The sequence below is a fragment of the Haematobia irritans genome, chromosome 5 (assembly GCF_050003625.1).
Source record: "Haematobia irritans isolate KBUSLIRL chromosome 5, ASM5000362v1, whole genome shotgun sequence".
In the NCBI taxonomy this organism is placed as follows: Eukaryota; Metazoa; Arthropoda; class Insecta; order Diptera; family Muscidae; genus Haematobia; species Haematobia irritans.
In genome coordinates, this window is record NC_134401.1 from 107,439,485 (window position 1) to 107,459,403 (window position 19,919).

Consider the following 19,919-nt stretch of genomic DNA (forward strand, 5'->3'; position numbering starts at 1 on the left):
TAAAAACTAATCCATTATTTTATCCACTTTTTGTTTTAGGTTTGATAGATCCGCATAATTCGTAGGTGGCTATCATTTTTTGGTGTTCGAAAAATTGCAATGTTAAATTAAAATCTGCATTTGGTGCATAAACGGGAGCCACATCATCGGTAATAACCAAACTGGATAGATTATATAAATAATTCTAAGGAACCAAAAAAAAAAACAAATAAAGGTTAAAAAGCATAAAATAAAAACAAAAAAAATGAAAAATAAATCGGAGCGAACTATGTAACCTTAATATCTTTTAAGATACAACCAGTAACAAATTCTTACATCTTAAAATTTCATTCGAATTCTACGAAATAACGTTTGTTATATTTAAAACATCATAACGCATTTAAAAAAAAAAATATTTATTTTCGGAAAATATACAGTTCTTCTGTGTAATCTGAAATTGAAAATCAAATTTTGTCCAAAACTTCAAAAACCTTCAAATTGGAAGATAAATAATATTTACCACAGATAAAAGTAATGTTGGTAAAAAAAAGGTGTGTACACGGAAAAAAAAATTCCACTTAAAGTCTTAATTGAGTTTTAAAAAATATTCATTTAAAGATATGGGAGCTATATCTAAATCTGAACCGATTTCAATAAAATTTGGCACACTTGACTATAGTACTAATTGTTCTTCTTGTGCAAAATTTTAAGCAAATTAGGGTAAAACTCTGGCTACTGGGGCCATATAAGTCCATATCGGGCGAAATATATATATGGGGGCCATATCTAAATCTGAACCGATTTCTTCCAAAATCCATAGGGATCTATTCTGAGCCAAAACACATACTTGTGCCAAATTTAAAGTCGATTGGACTAAAAGTGCGACCTAGACTTTGATTACAAAAATGTATTCACGGACAGACGGATATGGCTATATCGACTCAGGAGTCCACCCTGAGCATTTTTGCCAAAGACACCATGTGTCTATCTCGTCTCCTTCTGGATGTTGCAAACATATGCACTAACTTATAATACCCTGTTCCACAGTGTGGCGCAGGGTATAAAAACACAAAAAAATGCTACACGAACAACAATCTGATTCAATCACGAAATTAATTGATTCAATTTATTTTATTTTTTATTGAAATGTCTTCAATCACGAAAATGATAGTATAAATCACAGTTTTAATTGGGCATAAAATACGTGATTAAAAAATTAAAAATTAACAATTTTCAAATAATTTTTTAATTGATTCAATTAGAAATTGTCCACCACTTTAATTTTGACTGACATAGTCTCCCGAGCTTGACTAAAAATTTAATTCTAACAATAAATTTTTATACCCTCCACCATAAATGGGAAGGGGGTCGATCTAAGCATGTCCGTCCGTCCGTCTGTTGAAATCACGGTAGTTTCCGAACGAAACAAGCTATCGACTTGGAACTTAGCACAAGTTGTTGCTATTGCTGTAGGTCAGATGGTATTGCAAATGGGTTATATCGGACCACTTTTACATATAGCCCCCATATAAACCGACCTCCAGATTTGGCTTTCGGAGCCTCTTGGAGGTGCAAAATTCATTCGATCCGCTTGAAATTTGGTACATGATGTTGGTATATGGTCTCTAACAACCATGCAAAAATGTGATCCACATCGGTCCATAATTATATAGCCCCCATATAAACCAATCCCCAGATTTGACCTCCGGGGCCTCTTGGATGAGCAAAATTCATCCCATCCGGTTGACATTTGGTACGTGGTGTTAGTATATGGTCTCTAACCACCATCCAAAAATTGGTCCATATCGGTTCATAATTATATATAGCCCCCATATAAACCGATCCCCAAATTTGACCTCCGGAGTCTCTTGGAGGAGCACAATTCATCTGATTCGGTTGAAATTTGGTACTTGATCTTAGTATACGGTCTGTAACAACCATGCAAAAATTGGTCCATACCGGTCCATAATTATATATAGCCCCCACATAAATCGATCCCCAGATTTGACCTCCGGAACCTCTTGGAGGAGCAAAATTCGTCCGATTCGGTTGAATTTTGGTACATTACGCTAGTACATGGCCGCTAACAGCCATGCAAAAATTGGTCCATATCGGTCTTTAGTTATATATAGGCGATGGCCAATCACACAATAATTGGTCCATATCGCCAAAAATAATCTACCATAATTTTATTTCTATAGAAAATTGTTTTAAAAACTTTATTACTATATTAAGTTTTGTCAAAATTTTATTTCTATAGAAAACTAGCGTAACCCGGCCCGCTTCGCTGCGCCTTCCGAAGCGTATTCGGAGGAACATTTGGCGATAACTTAGTCAACTATATCCTTCGTGCTGAAAACAAATTCGAAAAGATTTGAATTCTTTGAAACAAATCGGACTACTTGATTTTTCGTTTATACAAATACGGTACAAATACGGCGGGAGAGGGTGTACCTTCTTCTATATTTCTTGTGAATTTTAAGTGTGGTTTGTCAAGGAAAGGTATCCTTCTCCTCAACATATCTGAAAATTAGGCACTATATTATAATAACATACAAAGAATGACTCTTTCCCATCCAATAAATCGGAAAAAGCAAAAATAGTAAAAAATTTTACCACATTAACATTTGCTAAAATGTTGGAAAATGATGCACCCTCTACGTTGGCTGCCAATTTCATGTAAATTTAAGTTCTTTACTAAAAAGAAGTCTGGCAGAATCCTGTGCAAAAATCATAAAATTATGTACCGAGTTCCCATTTACGGACAACCCTCTACTTTCAATTTAAGAAAAAAACCAGTAAGGAAAGTCTAAAGTCGGGCGGGGCCGACTATATTATACCCTGCACCACTTTGTAGATCTAAATTTTCGATACCATATCACATCCGTCAAATGTGTTGGGGGGCTATATATAAAGGTTTGTCCCAAATATCACTCGATCTGGAAGGATTTGATAGACTTCTACAAAATCTATAGACTCAAAATTTAAGTCGGCTAATGCACTAGGGTGGAACACAATGTTAGTAAAAAATATGGGAAACGTTTAAATCTGAAGCAATTTTAAGGAAACTTCGAAAAAGTTTATTTATGATTTATCGCTCGATATATATGTATTAGAAGTTTAGGAAAATTAGAGTCATTTTTACAACTTTTCGACTAAGCAGTGGCGATTTTACAAGGAAAATGTTGGTATTTTGACCATTTTTCTCGAAATCAGAAAAACATATATATGGGAGCTATATCTAAATCTGGACCGATTTCAACCAAATTTGGCACGCATAGCTACAATGCTAATTCTACTCCCTGTGCAAAATTTCAACTAAATCGGAGTTAAAAATTGGCCTCTGTGGTCATATGAGTGTAAATCGGGCGAAAGCTTTATATGGGAGATATATCCAAATCTGAACCGATTTCAAGCAAATTTGGCACGCATAGTTACAACGCTAATTCTACTCCCTATGCAAAATTTCAACTAAATCGGAGCAAAAAATTGGCCTCTGTGGGCAAATGAGTGTAAATCGGGCGAAAGCTATATATGGGAGCTATATCTAAATCTGAACCGATTTTGCTGACATTTTGCAAGTTTTTCGAGACTCATAAAATATTGGGATGTACGGAATTTGAGGAAGATCGGTTGATATACACGCCAATTATGACCAGATCGGTGAAAAATATATATGGCAGCTATATCTAAATCTCAACCGATTTTCTCCAAAATCAATAGGGATCGTCTTTGAACCGAAACAGGACCCTATACCAAATTTTAGGACAATCGGACTAAAACTGCGAGCTACACTTTGCACACAAAAATACATCAACAGACAGACAGACAGACGGACATCGCTAAATCGACTCGGAATTTAATTCTAAGCCGATCCGTATACTAAAAGGTTGGTCTATGATTACTCCTTCTTGGCGTTACATACAAATGCACAAACTTATTATACCCTGTACCACAGTAGTGGTGAAGGGTATAAAAACGGACAAAAGGGAACCCTCCCCCACCTTCGCTCCACTCTGACCTGATATTTCAATTTTCCCCTTCCCCAACCAGATATCGAAAAATCGTATACTAATTTAATGAAAAAGTCATATACTAATTTAATCACCTCCTCCCACGTTCCCTGTAAATTTCAAGTAGATTGGCGATGTTTAAATTTTGCTCACTTTCCCCGATACAATATCGACAAACACCGTAGTGAATAGCACCCCTAACCTTCCCTGAAAATTCTTGAAACTTTCTTTCAAGTGTGGGGCAAGGAAGGTTGCCTCTTCGTTCATAACCTTCCCCCACTGCCTATGTAAATTTCAAGAAAACTTAAGAATTGTTGTTTTTTTTGCAGTTTTAGAGGAGGACCTCCTCCCCGACTAAATATCGAAAAGTTATGTAGCGTATCTTTTGTAAACGTCCCAGAAAATGTCAAGCAACTTATAAGCCTTAAAAGGCGGCCTCTCTTCCGTCCAAATATCACATAATCAGGTATCAACTATTAATATCGTAACCTCTCCCCAGTCCTCTGTAAATTTCAAGTAACTCGGTAAAAGTTTAATTGTTTCTCTGTATGTACTTAAGAGAAGCGGATGTCTCCCTATGCCCTTTTATTTTTATTAAAAAATCGAGAACCTGATATAAATTTCATAATCCATTTTTTCCGTAAAATTTCAGTCGGGGGAGTTTAGTTTTGTTTGTACTTTCAAACAAAAAAATTCGGGCAAAGGGGTGGTCCCCCTCCCCGACCAAATATCGAAAAATAATGTAGCGGATTTTTGTCTAGATGCCAACCCCAACATTCAATGAAAATTTCAAGCAAATCGCATAATTTTGTTCCAAGTTTAAAAAAGTAGGGCAAGGGGGAGGTCCCCTTCCCCGTCCACATATTCCCCATATTAATTCCATAACCTCACCACATGTTCTCTGTAAATCTCAGATAATTTAGAGAATTTTAGTTTGTTCACTGGACTTTAAAAAAAGTCGAACAAAGGGGAGGTCCCCCTCCGCCACCAAATATCGAAATATAAAGTAGCGGATCTTTGTCTAGATACCAAACCCTACCTTCAATGAAAATTTCAAGCAAATCGGTCAACTTTGGTCCAATTTTCAAAAAGTCCGACAAAGGGGAGGTCCCCCTCCGCGACCAAGTGTCAAAAAATGAGGTACCCTATTTTCACCACATGAACGCCCCCTACGATCTCTGAAAGTTTCAAGTAAATCGGTTCAGCCGTTTCGGAGCCAACTCGGAACATACAAACAAATAAACAAACATATATTGAATTTTATATATATAGATTTTGTCAAAATTTTACTTCTATGGAAAATTTTGCCAAAATTTTATTTCTATAGAAAATTTGGTCAAAATTTTATTTCCATAGAAAATTTTGTCAAAATTTTATTTCTATAGAAAATTTTATTAAAATTTTATTTCTATAGAAATTTTTGTCAAAATTTTATTTCTATAGAAAATTTGGCAAAATTTTATTTCAATAGAAGATTTTGTTAAAATTTTATTTCTATAGAAAATTTTGTCAAAATTGTATTTCTATAGAAAATTTTGTCAAACTGAATTATATACGTATTTAATCGGCCATATGGACTAACTAACACGTTAGAAGACGGTGTTAAGATACCTTGCCATCGTCAGGTGTTATCGCAACCCAAGTAATTCGATTGTGGATGACTGTCTTTAGTAGAAGTTTCTACGCAATCCATGGTGAAGGGTACATAAGATTCGGTCTGGCCGAACTTACGGCCGTATATACTTGTTTCGATTAAAAGCTTTAAAAAATTTCAATCATTGACTTAATTAACTTAAAGTTTCTATCTTGATTAAACAGTTGATTGTTATAATTAGTTTTTGTATTGAAAATATTTTCAACTTCAATCAACTTTTTAATTGGAAATATTTTGATGATATTTTTTTCTTTGTATGAAGATGTTATTTTTTTACCATTGTGCCTATAGAATATATTGTTTTCCGAAAAATCTGTGTTCTTAAGCATTTAGGGGCTAAGAAAATAATTGATTTTTTTTTTTAAATTTAAAATATTAAATTTAATTACATGAACAATCGGTTGCAATTAAAAATGTAATTTTAAAATTAGTACATGGTCCATTCAAGTTTGACTAAATTACAGAGAAAAATCCAATTATAATTAATTAAAAATCCAATTATATAGAAAAAAATCTGATTCAATCACGAAATTAATTAATCCAAATAATTATACCCTAAACCACATAGTGATCAGGGTATAATAACTTTGATCTGGAAAAAAACGTGCCTACCAGAAATATTTGTTTTAGACTTCATAAAATATATACTGATCGAATCAGAATCACTGCCTGAGTCTATCGAGCCCGTGGTGTCCGTCCATATATATATATATATGTATATATATATATATATATATATATATATATATATATATATATATATATATATATATATATATATATATATATATATATATATATATATATATATATATATATATATATATATATATATATATATATATATATATATATATATATATATATATATATATATATATATTTCAGAATATTGATTTTTGTATTTTTTATTTTAAAATAAAACATCTACTTACCCCCTGCACAGGACACGATAGAGGAAAATTACTGTTACGTCTGACTTCTTCGAGAACACGCTGGACCAATGGAACCCTTTGAATACTTGACATGAAATCACATATTTTGAATTCAATATCGATAAATTTTACAACTCGCTTATAATTCGCCAGATTATATAGAAGAGATATTTTAATTTTTGCATTTGGATTCAATTCATGATATAATTCAAAAAGGACATCAAAACTGTAGCGACTGAGAGCCAATTGAGTTATATTGCATGCAGTCAGTTTTATAACATCACCAGAGTAAATGGGACATGTGACATTGTGAAATTTTAGATTGAAATTGCGCTTAGCATCCTGAGGCCGGCCATAGATAGGGGAAAACCCAAAATAGAATAATTAAAATGCTGAAATTTATAAGGATTAATCTCACCTGGACTTGACAGAATTGTCCTATTATCATTAGAAGAAAAAATTTTCGATACGACATTGTGGATGTTCTGAAGTTTTGTCACAATTTATAAATAATTCAAAGTTTTCAAATTAAACTGACCACTTCTCTATTTCCATTATAAATATTTTAATTTGTTAATGGATAAACGTTTTATTGTATTTTTCATTACTTCTTAATGGATAAACAATTTACGAACTTACGGCCATGTATACCCAAAAAACCAAAAATTGTTATTTCTATAGAAAATTATGTCAAAAATTTATTTCCATAGAAAAATTTGCCAAAATTTTATTTCTATAGAAAATTTTATCAACATTTTATTTCTTTAGAAAATTTTGTCAAAATATTATTTTTATAGAAAATTTTGTCAAAATTTTATTTCTACGGAAGATGTTTGCAAAATTGTGCTTCTATTGTTTTTATAGAAAATTTTGTCAAAATTTTATTTCCGTAGAAAATTTTTATTTCTATAGAATTTTTTTTTTCAAAATTTTATTTATATAGAATTTTTTTTTCAAAATTATATTTCTATAGAAAATTTTTTCAAAATTTTATTCCTATAGAAAAATTTGTCCCATTTTTTTTTAAAGAAAATTTTACCAAAATGTTATTTCTTTCGAAAATTTTGTGAAAATTTTATTTCTACAGAAAATTTTGTGAAGATTTTACTTCTATAGAAAATTTTATCAATATTTTATTTCTATAGATAATTTTTGCAAAATTTTATTTTTATAGATAATTTTATTTTTTATAGAAAATTTTGTCAAAATTGTATTTCTATGGAAGATGTTTGCAAAATTGTGCTTCTATTGTTTCTATAGAAAATGTTGTCAAAATTATATTTCTGTAGAAAATTTTTATGTCTATAGAAATTTCGTCCAAATTTTATTTCTATAGAAAATTCTGTAAAAATTTTATTTCTATAGAAAACTTTGTAAATTTTTTTTCTATATCAGTATTGTATTTCTATAGAAAATTATGTCACACTTTTATTTCTGTAGAAAATTTTGTCGAAATTTTATTTCTACAGAAAATTTTGTGAAGATTTTATTTTTATAGAAAATTTTATCAAAATTTTATTTCTATGGAAGATGTTTGCAAAATTGTGCTTCTATTGTTTTTTATAGAAAATTTTGTCAAAATTTTATTTCTGTAGAAAATTTTTATTTCTATAGACAATTTCGTCCAAATTTTATTTCTATAGAAAATTCTGTAAAAATTTTATTTCTATAGAAAACTTTGTAAATTTTTTTTTTTATATCAGTATTGTATTTCTATAGAAAATTATGTCACACTTTTATTTCTGTAGAAAATTTTGTCGAAATTTTATTTCTATAGAAAATGTTGTCAAAATTTTATTTCTATAGCAAATTTTGTCAAAATTTTGTTCTATAGAAAATTTTGTAAAAATTTTATTGTTATAGAAAATTTTGTCAAAATTTTATTTCTATGGAAGATGTTTGCAAAATTGTGCTTCTATTGTTTCTATAGAAAATTGTGTCATAATTTTATTTCTATAGATTTTTTTTTCAAAATTTTATTTCTATAGATTTTTTTTTCAAAATTTTATTTCTATAGAAATTTTTTTCAAAATTTTATTCTTATGGAAAATGTTGTCAAAATTTTATTTCTACAGAAAATTTTGTGAAAACTTTATTTCTGTAAACAGTTTATGTTAAAATTTAATTTTATTGTTTTTGCAGAAAATTTTATCAAACAAAAAAAAAAAAATAATATCTTCTTTATATATAAATTTTTTTATAGAAAATTTTATCAAAATGTTATTTCGACAGAAAATTTTGTGAAAATTTTATTTCTGTAAACAGTTTATGTTAAAATTTAATTTTATTGTTTTTGCAGAAAATTTTATCAAACAAAATAAAAATAATATCTTCTTTATATATACATTTTTTTATTTTTATTTCTATATAAAATTTTGTCAAAATTGAATTTCCATATAAAATTTTGTTGTTTTTGATTTCAGCTTAAAACCATGCATTGACTAAACTACAAATGTAGCTTAACCAACAGAGGAAAAGAATGTTTGTCAAATTTATTTGGGCAAAGTCCTATAGACTGCAAGATGGTTGGATGGACGCACGTTTCGGAATTACCACATTACTCATCAGCATCCTCTACTTGCAGCAAAACTATCAACCAATTATCAGTATAAATTCAGGCAGTTCACTAAACCCAAAGTGAAACACACTTGTACCTTCCGAAAAATGGTTTATGATAGCCGGCCTTTGCCGAAATAAATTTGTACAAACATATCCCTTTTCCTTTGCCACTGTCAAATCGATGAAGTGACAGTCGGCTGGGTTTAGTTTGAACGTGCTGCCTCTTACTTCATTCGTTTTGTTTTGTTATTGTTGGTTTATTCTTCAATCATTTTGTTGTTTTTAATTTCAGCTTAAAACCATGCATCGACTAAACTAAAAGTGTAGCTTAACCAACAGAGAAAAAGAATGTTTGTCAAATTTATTTGGGCAAAGCCCTATAGACTGCAAGATGGTTGGATGGACGCACGTTTTCTTTTGCTCTTTTGGTTAAGCTACACTTGTAGTTTAGTCGATTAATGGTTTTAAGATGAAATCAAAAACAACAAAATGATTGAAGAATAAACCAACAATAACAAAACAAAACGAATTTTGTTAAAATTTCATTTCTATATAAAATTTTTCCAAAATTTTATTTTTATAGAAAATTTTGTCAAAATTTTATTTCTATAGAAAATTTTGTCAAAATTTTATTTCTATAGAAAATTTTGTCAAAATTTTATTTCTATAGAAATTTTGTCGAAGTTTTATTTCTATAGAAAATTTTGTCAAAATTTTATTTTTATAGAAAATTTTTTCAAAATGTTATTTCTATAGAAAATTTTGTCAACATTTTATTTCCATAGAAATGTTTTTCAAAAGTTTTTTGCAAAATTCTATTACAATGGACTGAATAGTCTAAGTGTGCCTGAAAATAAATCGACCTGTCATTTTAAACTTAACGATAGAAAATTTTGTCAAAATTTTAAATCTATACAATATTTTTGCAAAATTTTATTTCTATAGAAAATGTTTGAAAATTTTTATTTCTATAGAGATTATCGCAAAAATTTAATTTCCATAGAAACTTTTTGAAAAAATTTTAGTTCTACAGAATTTTTTTATACCCTGCGCCACACTGTGGAACAGGGTATTATAAGTTAGTGCATATGTTTGTAACACCCAGAAGGAGACGAGATAGACACATGGTGTCTTTGGCAATAATGCTCAGTGTGGGTCCCTGAGTCGATATAACCATGTCCGTCTGTCCGTCCGTCTGTCTGTGAACACATTTTTGTGATCAAAGTCTAGGTCGCAATTTAAGTCCAATCGCCTTCAAATTTGGCACATGTTCCTAATATGGGCCAGAATAGAACCCTATTGATTTTGGAAGAAATCGGTTCAGATTTAGATATAGCTCCCATATATATCTTTCGCCCGATATGCACTAATAAGGACCCCGCAGCCAGACTTTTATACCGATTTTCTTGAAATTTTGTACAAACATAACACTTAGTCGTATAGTCAAGTATGCAAAATTTGATTGAAATCGGTTCAGATTTAGACATAGCTCCCATATATATCTTTCACCCGATATGGACTTATATGGCCCCAAAAGCCAGATTTTTAGCCAATTTGGTTGAAATTTTGCACTAGGAGGAAAATTAGTAGTATAGTCAAGTGTGCAAAATTTGATTGAAATCGGTTCAGATTTAGATATAGCTCCTATATACATCTTTCGCCCGATATGGACTAATATGGTCCTAAAAGCTAGAGTTTTGGCCCAATTTGGTTGAAATTTTGCACAGGGAGTAGATTTAGCATTGAAGCTATGCGTGGTTGAAATCGATTCAGATTTAAATATAACTCCCATATATATCTTTCGCCCGATATGCACTTATATGGACCCAGAAGCCAGAGTTTTATCCCGATTAGCTTGAAATTTTTCACAAGGAATACAATTGGTAGTATAGTCATGTGTGCCAAATTTGATTGAAATCGGCTCAGATTTAGATATAGCTTCCATATATATGTTTCGCCCGATATGAACTTATATGGCCCCAGAAGCCAGAGTTTTGGCCCAATTTGGTTGAAATTTTGCACTAGGAGTACAATTAGTAATATAGTCATGTGTGCCAAATTTGATTGAAATCGGTTCAGATTTAGATATAGCTCCCATATATATGTTTTTCTGATTTCGATATAAATGGTCAAAATACCAAAATTTTCCTTGTTAAATCGCCACTGCTTAGTCGAAAAGTTGTAAAAATGACTCTAATTTTCCTAACCTTCTAATACATATGTATCGAGCGATAAATCATAAATAAACTTTTGGGAAGTTTTCTTAAAATTGCTTCTGATTTAAATGTTTCCCATATTTTGTTTTACTAACATTGTGTTCCACCCTAGTGCTTTAGTCGACTTAAATTTTGAGTCTATAGATTTTGTGAAAGTCTATCAAATTCTGTCCAGATCGAGTGATATTTAAATGTATGTATTTGGGACAAACCTTTATATATAGCCCCCAACACATTTGACGGATGTGATATGGTATCGAAAATTTAGATCTACAAAGTGGTGCAGGGTATAATATAGTCGGCCTCGCCCGACTTTAGACTTTCCTTACTTGTTTGTTAATTATACCCTGCGCCACGCTGTGGAACAGGGTATTATAAGTTAGTGCATATGTTTGTAACACCAAGAAGGAGACGAGAGAGACACATGGTGTCTTTGGCAATAATGCTCAGGGTGGGTCCCTGAGTCGATATAGCCATGTCCGTCTGTCCGTCCGTCCGTCTGTCTGTGAACACATTTTTGTGATCAAAGTCTAGGTCGCAATTTAAGTCCAATCGCCTTCAAATTTGGCACATGTTCCTAATTTGGGTCAGAATAGAACCCTATTTTGGAAGAAATCGGTTCAGATTTAGATATAGCTCCCATATATATTTTTCGCCCGATATGGACTTATATGGCCCCAGAAGCCAGATTTTTGGCCGTATTCGGTTGAAATTTTGCACTAGAAGTACAATTAGTAGTATAGTCATGTGTGCTAAATTTGATTGAAATCGGTTCAGATTTAGATATAGCTCCCATATATATCTTTCGCCCGATATGGACTAATATGGTCCTAAAAGCCAGAGTTTTGGCCCAATTTGGTTGAAATTTTGCACAGGGAATAGATTTGGCATTGTAGCTATACGTGCCAAATTTGATTGAAATCGGCTCAGGTTTAGATATAGCTTCCATGTATATTTTTCGCCCGATATGGACTTATATGGCCCCAGAAGCCAGAGTTTTGGCCCAATTTGTTTGAAATTTGGCACTAGGAGTACAATTAGTAATATAGTCATGTGTGCCAAATTTGATTGAAATCGATTCAGATTTAGATATAGCTCCCATATATATATGTTTTTCTGATTTCGGCAAAAATGATCAAAATACCAACATTTTCCTTGTTAAATCGCCACTTCTTAGTATATATCGAGCGATAAATCATAAATAAACTTTTGGGAAGTTTCCTTAAAATTGCTTCAGATTTAAATGTTTCCCATATTTTTTTACTAACATTGTATTCCACCCTAGTGCATTAGCCATCTTAAATTTGGAGTCTATATTCTGTCCAGATCGACTGATATTTAAAAATATGTCTTTGGGACAAACCTTTATATATAGCCCCCAACACATTTGACGCATGTGATATGGTATAGAAAATTTAGATCTACAAAGTGGTGCAGGGTATAATATAGTCGGCCCCGCCCGACTTTAGACTTTCCTTACTTGTTTTTTGTTTTCTATAGAAAATTGAATTACCTCTTAATTGGAGGGGAACAGCTTGAAAAATCTATTAAAACATCAAAAATTCTACCAATCTACCCTACCGTGAAAATTCTACCATTCTGGGTAGGATTCTACTGTGGCAATTGTGCCCTACGTCGATCTAGCCATGTCCGTCTGTCTGTGAATACATTTTTGTAATCGAAGTCTACGTTTGTCTACAGTTGTGGTCCAATCAGCTTCAAATTTAGCACAGGTATATATTTTGAGCCACTGATATTGGAAGACATCAGCTTAAATTTAGATATAGCTCCCACATAGAAGTTTCGCCCGATATGTACTCATATAGCTCCAACGACCAGAGTTTCCCCCCTGATTTGCTTTAAATTTAGCATTAGGAGTACAAATGATAGTGTCGAAAAGTATGGCAAATTCAATTCCGAAATATAACAAGTAAGGAAAATCTAAAGTCGGGTGGGGCCGACAATATTATACCCTGCACCACTTTGTAGATCTAAATTTTCGATACCATATCACATCTGTTAAATGTGTAGGGGGCTATATATAAAGGTTTGTCCCAAATACATACATTTAAATATCCCTCGATCTGGACAGAATTTGATAGACTTCTACAAAATCTATAGACTCAAAATTTAAGTCGGCTAATGCACTAGGGTGGAACACAATATTAATAAAAAAATATGAGAAACATTTAAATCTGAAGAAATCTTAAGGAAACTTCGCAAAAGTTTATTTATGATTTATCGCTCGATATATATGTATTAGAAGTTTAGGAAAATTAGAGCCATTTTTAAAACTTTTCGACTAAGCAGTGGCGATTTAACAAGGAAAATTTTGGTATTTTGACCATTTTTGTCGAAATCAGAAAAACATATATATGGAAGCTATATCTAAATCTGAACCGATTTCAATCAAATTTGGCACACATGACTATACTACCAATTGTACTCCTTGTGCAATATTTCAAGCTAATCGGGATAAAACTCTGGCTTCTGGGTCCATATAAGTGCATATCGGGCGAACGATATATATGGGAGCTATATCTAAATCTGAACCGATTGCAATCAAATTTGGCACACTTGACTATACTACTAATTGTTCTTCTAGTGCAAAATTTCAACCAAATTCGGCAAAAAATCTGGCTTCTGGGGCCATATAAGTCCATATCGGGCGAAAGATATATATGGGAGCTATATCTTAATCTGAACCGATTTCAATCAAATTTTGCACACTTGACTATACGACTAAGTGTTATGTTTGTACAAAATTTCAAGCAAATCAATATAAAACTCTGGCTGCTGGGTCCATATTAGTGCATATCGGGTGAAAGATATATATGGGAGCTATATCTAAATCTGAACCGATTTCTTTCAAAATCAATAGGGTTCTATTCTGACCCAAATTAAGAACATGTGCCAAATTTGAAGGCGATTGGATTTAAATTGCGACCTAGACTTTGATCACAAAAATGTGTTCACAGACAGACGGACGGACGGACAGATGGACAGACCGACATGGTTATATCGACTCAGGGACCCACCCTGAGCATTATTGCCAAAGACACTATGTGTCTATCTCGGCTCCTTATGGGTGTTGCAAACATATGCACTAACTTATAATACCCTGTTCCAGAGTGTGGCGCAGGGTATAAAAACCTTTAAACCCCTGTTTTAGAATATTTCCGCTTCACCCTACCGACAAAAAAGTTTCATCTGATTGCAATTAAAAGTTATTCTAAATTAGAGGTTCTAAAGTAATTATTTTGATGTCGATTAGGAGATGACACTATTTTTTTTATACTTAATGTGGCATTTTTTCTACTTAATGTGGCATTGAGAAGGTCATGCATGAGTAGAGAAAAATCTATTACAGAATTACTTCGATTAGTCGATTTGAAAAGACTTTCTGAAAAAGTCGATTAGACGAATTTGAAGATTAAAAAAATCGATTTCGAGTTTGTTCGTTGCAGCAATATTACGTATTTATAACCATGCACCCAGAAAAAATGGGCTCTAATGCCAACTGAACTTTATTTTAGTTCATGAAGATTAGTTGATTTTAGTTAAATTTTGCGCAATATGAATAAATGTTCCTTATTTGAATAATTTGTTGCTAATTTTAATGACGTGAACTAAAAATAAGAAAAACAAGTATATACGGCCGTAAGTTCGGCCAGGCCGAATCTTATGTACCCTCCACCATGGATTGCGTTGGAACTTCTACTAAAGGCTGTCATCCACAATCGAATTACTTGGGTTGCGATAACACTTGCCGATGGCAAGGTATCGTAAAACTTTTTAACACTGTCTTCTAAATTGTAAGTTAGCCCATACGGGGTATATATTAAACAAAAAAAGGCCGATTAAATACGTATATAAAATAGTTTGACAAAATTTTCTATAGAAATAAAATTTTGACAAAATTTTCTATAGAAATGAAACCTTGACAAAATTTTCTATAGAAATAAAATTTTGACAAAATTTTCTATAGAAATAAAAATTTGACATAATTTTCTATAGAAATAAAAACTTGACAAAATTTTCTATAGAAATAAAATGTTGACAAAATTTTCTATGGAAGTAAAATGTTGACAACATTTTTTTTTTCTATAGCAATACAATTTTGACAAAAATTTCTATAGAAATAAAATGTTGACAAAATTTTGTATAGAAATGAAATTTTGACAAAATTTTGTATAGAAATAAAATGTTGACAAAATTTTCTACAGAAATAAATTTTTTACAAAATTTTCTATAGAAATAAAATTTTGACAAAATTTTCTATGGAAATAAAATTTTGACAAACATTTGTATAGAAATAAATTTTTGACAAAACTTTCTATAGAAATGAAATTTTGACAAAACTTTCTATAGTAATAAAATTTGACAAAATTTTCTATGGAAATAAAGTTTTGGTAGATTATTTTTGGCGATATGGACCAATTTTTGTGTAATAAGTCATCGGCTATATATAACTAAAGACCGATATGGACCAATTTTTACATGGCTGTTAGAGGCCATATATTGACAAAATGTACCAAATTTCAACCGTATCGGATGACTTTTGCTCCTCCAAGAGGTTCCGGACGTCAAATCTGGGGACGGTTTATATGGGAACTATATATAATTATGGACCGATATGGACCAATTTTTGCATGGTTGTTAGAGACCATATACTAACACCATGTACCAAATTTCAACTGGATCGGATGAATTTTGCTCTTCCAAGAGGCTCCGGAGGTCAAATCTGGGGATCGGTTTATATGGGGGCTATATATAATTATGGACCGATATGGACCAATTTTTGCATGGTTATTAGAGGCCGTAAACTAACATCAGGTACCAAATTTCAATCGGATCGGATGAATTTTGTCCCTCCAAGAGGCTCCGGAGGTCAAATCTGGGGATCGGTTTATATGGGGGCTATATATAATTATGGACCGATATGGACCAATTTTTGCATGGTTGTTAGAGACCGTATACTAAGACCACGTACCAAATTTCAACCGGATCGGATGAATTTTGCTGCTCCGGGAGGCTCCCCAAGCCAAATTTGGGGATCGGTTTATATGGGGGCTATACGTAAACGTGGTCCGATATGGCCCATTTTCAATACCATCCGACCTACATCAATAACAACTACTTGTGCCAAGTTTCAAGTCGATAGCTTGTTTCGTTCGGAAGTTAGCGTGATTTCCACAGACGGACGGACAGCCGGACAGACGGACGGACGGACGGACATGCTTAGATCGACTCAGAATTTCACCACGACCCAGAATATATATACTTTATGGGGTCTTAGAGCAATATTTCGATGTGTTACAAACGGAATGACAAAGTTAATATACCCCCATCCTATGGTGGAGGGTATAAAAAGTTGTATACAAATATAGTGCACAATTTTACTAAAAAATAAAATAGTTCATATTTTCCTAAAATGGCAGAAGATTGCTTAAATTGAGTTCATAAGTCTCTCAAATGAGTAAATTTTACTAAAATTGTACCTGCCATGAACTTCGTATAGCGCTAAAGACATGTTACCAATTTTTAAATCCAATTTTTTCTTTCAACATATGAAATTTTCTTAAAAAAAAATTAATTATTTTTAATAAATTTTCTTAAATTTGACAAAAAGTATTAACTTATTTCTAACATGTTGCAATAAGAAAACTTTTTTAGTTAAAATTTTCTAAAATAAACCTACATTTTCTTCCACGGTGGGTCCACTTTTTTTTGGGTGTGTGTTAAGAACAGTTAAACCTAAATTGTTCTGATGACAAGTTTCCGGACATTATCCCACAAAAAAGCATCTATCAAAGATTAGTATGCTGAGTGCAGATGTGCTGAAACTAGCACAGAAGAAGGTGGACGTAGTGAACGTTTAATATGAGTTGTCAATCCTTGTTTTTCCGATCTTGAAAAAGACAGCTCTAGTCACAAAGAATGCCCTGTTTTTTGGTTATTATCAGGGTGGACAGGGAGACCTGATCCAGCCCCAATGCAAGAAGTGTTCCATCTTTATCCACCTTTCTGTGAAATACTGTCCATTTGTCCAATCCCTCGTTCTGTCGAGCCAATACCCCTGAAATCCGTTACGTCGTTAATTCATTCACTATTTGCCGCAGGTTCTTCGCACAAGCCTCTGACGCACAAAATTCTAGTCATAAAGAATGCGCTGTCTTTGGTTATGACCAGGGTGAACAGAGAGACTTGGTCCGGACCCAACACAAGAAGGGTTCCATCTTTATTCTCCGTTCTGGGAAGTACCGCTCATTCTTTCGTGTCCAATCCCTCGTTCTGTCGAGCCAATTCCTCCAGAATTCGTTCCGTCGGGAATTTGATGGCCCATACTCTTAAATAGGCCGAAACCTTCGTCAGTAGTGAGATATAGCCTTTCCTCACCAATTTCGGATTGACTCCTCCTCTATGGTAGAGGATTTCTTCCACTATTTGCTGCAGGGTCTTTGTATAAGCCTCTGACGCAAGCCTCAACGTAAAGAAGTCGCTGTCGAAGTCACAGCTTGTTATATGGACTGTTGACCCAACACAAGAAGCGTTACATCTCTATCCTTCCTTTTGTGAAGACCGCCTAGTTGTTGAGTCCAATCCCTCGTTCTGTGGAGCCCATACCTCCGAAACCTTCGTCAGTAGTGAGATATAGCCTTTCCTCACCAATTTCGGATTGACTCCTCCTCTATGAGAGGATTTCTTCCATTATGTGCCGCAGCGTCTTCGCACAATCCTCTGACTCAAGTTTCAACGGGAAGAAGTTGCTGTCGAAGTCACATCTTGTTATCTGTACTGTTGACCCAACACAAGAAGCGTTACATCTGTATCCTCCCTCTTATGAAGATCGCCTAGTTTTTGAGTCCAATTCTCGTTCTGTCGAGCCCATACCTCCAAAATGTGTTCCCTCGTTAATTCATCCACTATTTGCGGCATAGTCTCGCACAAGACTCTGACGCACAAAATTCTAGTCATAAAGAATGCTATACCTTTTGTTATGACCAGGGTGAATTCTTCTTTCTGTGAAAAACCTCCCATAATTTTGAGTTCAATCCCTCGTTCTGTCGAGCCAATTCCTCCAGAATTCGTTCCGTCGGGAATTTGCTGGCCCATACTCTTATATAGGCCGAAACCTTCGTCAGTAGTGAGATATAGCCTTTCCCAACCAATTTCGGATTGACTCCTCCTCTATGAGAGGATTTCTTCCACTATTTGCTGCAGGGTCTTTGCATAAGCCTCTGACTCAAGCTTCGACGGGAAGAAGTCGCTGTCGAAGTCACAGCTTGTTATCTGGACTGTTGACCCAACACAAAAGTGTTACATCTCTATCCTCCCTTTTGTGAAGACCGCCTAGTTTTTGAGTCCAATCCCTCGTTCTGTGGAGCCCATTCCTCCAAAATGTGTTCCGTCGTTAATTCATCCACTATTTGCCGCAGGGTCTTCGCACAAGCCGCTGACGCTCAAAGTTCTAGTCACAAAGAATGACCTGCCTTTGGTTATGACCAGAGTGGAAAGGGAGACTTGGTCGGTTCCATCTTTATCCTCAGAGTCCACTCAAATTTCTCAGTGGGGGGAACTATAAGCCCTAGGGTAGGTTAGGTTCAATAGCAGACTGGCTCACATAACTATTTGGTCCATTGTGAATGCAATGAGTGCTGCCCGATTCTTTGTTTAGCTCATTGACAAGGGACCTCTATATTATAGGCGAGCATGAAGGCTCACTCGGCAATATCACAAGCATTGCTGAAAGGAACACTTTATGGTGTTCGGCCGAAGTTGCGATTGGACCCCCTATCCTTTGCACGGCGGACATGCTAACAATTGCACCGTTTTGGTTCGCTATATGTGCTAAGGTCTTAATGATGCAACTATAGTGTGGGAACTCTAAGCACGAAGGTGTCAATGATGGAGCTGTAGAAGGTTAGGTTAGGTTAGGGTAGGGTAAAGTGGCAGCCCGATTAAGATTCAGGCTCACTTAGACTATTCAGTCCATTGTGATACCACATTAACTAAAAGTACCTATTACATATGGGCACTTCTAGTTTTAACCGCTGTACCTTCTCGATTATTTTTCTTCGCTGAACCAACCAGATTGTTCCAAAAACATTAGCAGACTGCTTAAGTTAACGTTTTCCAGATCCGCCAGTAATCTGGAAAACGTTAACTTAAGCTTAAGCTGGAGCTGTAGAAGGAACAATTGTGAGGACAGTACTCCCGAAGGCCATAGTCATGGAACTGTACACAAACATAGTGAAACAGCCGGCCTGAAAGTGTCGGTGTTAAGTATGTGGAAATATAGACCATATGGAGTCAGTGAAAGAACTTTAGGCCTTAAGCTCTCACTAATGGAACCGTAGGCCAGAAGCTCTCAGCGGTGGGACTCCGGACCTGAAGGTCTCAATATCCTCTTAGTGCAAGAACAATAAGTCCTAAGGCCTTAGTAGAAGAACTGTGCGTTGAGAGACTCAGTACTAAGGTATCAGTGTTGGAACATTAGGCTCCAAGGAATAAGCGGAAGAAAATCTTTGTGTTGAGACTGTAGACCCGAGTTTCACAGAAG

At 33.7% G+C, this 19,919-nt stretch overlaps 1 protein-coding gene across 3 annotated transcripts in view; it reads left to right on the plus strand.

The window, feature by feature from the left end:
• The window catches only part of Dg (Dystroglycan), a 765,125-nt gene that overhangs the window by 363,783 nt on the left and 381,423 nt on the right, over positions 1–19,919 (plus strand). For 2 of the 3 annotated variants that reach the window (XM_075310093.1, XM_075310095.1), the window contains exon 2: positions 40–149. The exons of the other annotated variant lie outside the window; for it this stretch is intronic. The gene's annotated coding sequence lies outside the window, so the exon portion shown is untranslated. The remainder of the gene's footprint in view (positions 1–39; positions 150–19,919) is intronic. 3 annotated transcript variants of the gene reach the window in all.